This window comes from Octopus bimaculoides, chromosome 9 (assembly GCF_001194135.2).
Source record: "Octopus bimaculoides isolate UCB-OBI-ISO-001 chromosome 9, ASM119413v2, whole genome shotgun sequence".
Lineage (NCBI taxonomy): Eukaryota > Metazoa > Mollusca > Cephalopoda > Octopoda > Octopodidae > Octopus > Octopus bimaculoides.
Genome location: NC_068989.1, coordinates 42,261,370 through 42,262,527, shown reverse-complemented (window position 1 = coordinate 42,262,527; position 1,158 = coordinate 42,261,370). Strand labels below are relative to the sequence as shown.

The following is a 1,158-nucleotide window of genomic DNA, read 5'->3' as shown; positions in this document are numbered from 1 at the left end:
CTGCGTGGCACCTTGTGCAAGTGTCTTCTACTATAGCCTCGGGCCGACCAAAGCCTTGTAAGTGGATTTGGTAGACGGAAACTGAAAGAACCCCATTGTATATATGTATATATATGTATGTATGTGTGTCTGTGTTTGTCCCTCCACCATCGCTTGACAACTGATGCTGGTGTGTTTACGTCCCCGTAACTTAGCGATTCGGCAAAAAGAGACTGATAGAATAAGTTCTAGGCTTACAAAGAATAAGTCCTGGAGTCGATTTTCTTGACTAAAGGCAGTGCTCCAGCATGGCCGCAGTCAAATGACTGAAACAAGTAAAAGAGTAAGGTAATCATGTTCCTATTGTGGACCACTGCTAACATCTATAGAAATGGTAGTCATAGATGACACTCAGCCACTGAAAGATTTCAGTTAACCTTAACACTACTTTGACTGTTGTCCTGAAGCATGCATCCATTGATCCAACAGGAAGCATGTTCTGATTTGGTTTCTGCTTGTGCCATGGTGTTTGGAAAATCAAGTACAGAGCTAAATCCAAGCAAACTTGACCTGAGATGACAGCAGCAGTGACATACAGGTTAGGTGGAGGTTTAAACTGATAGAGTACTTGACTGTCAGTTAGTGAATAGAAGTAATATTAAACAGTTACTTGTGTTTGTCTTAGTATATATTGTTCCTCTGAAAACAAGCAGAATAAGAGATCTTTTACTTAAAAATACAATTAAGGGGTAGTTACGATAAGAGTACCCACTTGTAAGACAATACCCCAACAATATATTTGTCTAACCGAGTGATTTTCAACTAGGGTCCATATAATATTTTGAGGGGTCCACACTACAAAATAGTTACTTGGGGATCCATGATAGTATTTTAAGGGCTCCTGAGAAAATTTTGCTTCAGATATATATACTCTTTTACTTGTTTCAGTCATTTGACTGCAGCCATGCTGGAGCACCGCCTTTAGTCGAGCAAATCGACCCCAGGACTTATTCTTTGGAAGCCTAGTACTTATTCTATCAGTCTCTTTTGCCGAAACGCTAAGTTACGGGGACGTAAACACACCAGCATCAGTTGTCAAGCGATGTTGGGGGAACAAACACAGACACACAAACGTATACACACACATACATATATATATATATATATATATACATATAT

The 1,158-nt window shown here is 39.6% G+C and overlaps 2 protein-coding genes across 2 annotated transcripts in view; one reads left to right on the top strand and one right to left on the bottom strand.

Moving 5' to 3' along the window:
* Positions 1 to 1,158, bottom strand: part of LOC106870301 (uncharacterized) — a 204,355-nt gene that overhangs the window by 97,450 nt on the left and 105,747 nt on the right. The gene's annotated exons all lie outside the window — the stretch shown is intronic.
* LOC106870298 (centrosome and spindle pole associated protein 1) overlaps positions 1 to 1,158 on the top strand; it is a 139,234-nt gene that overhangs the window by 131,184 nt on the left and 6,892 nt on the right. The gene's annotated exons all lie outside the window — the stretch shown is intronic.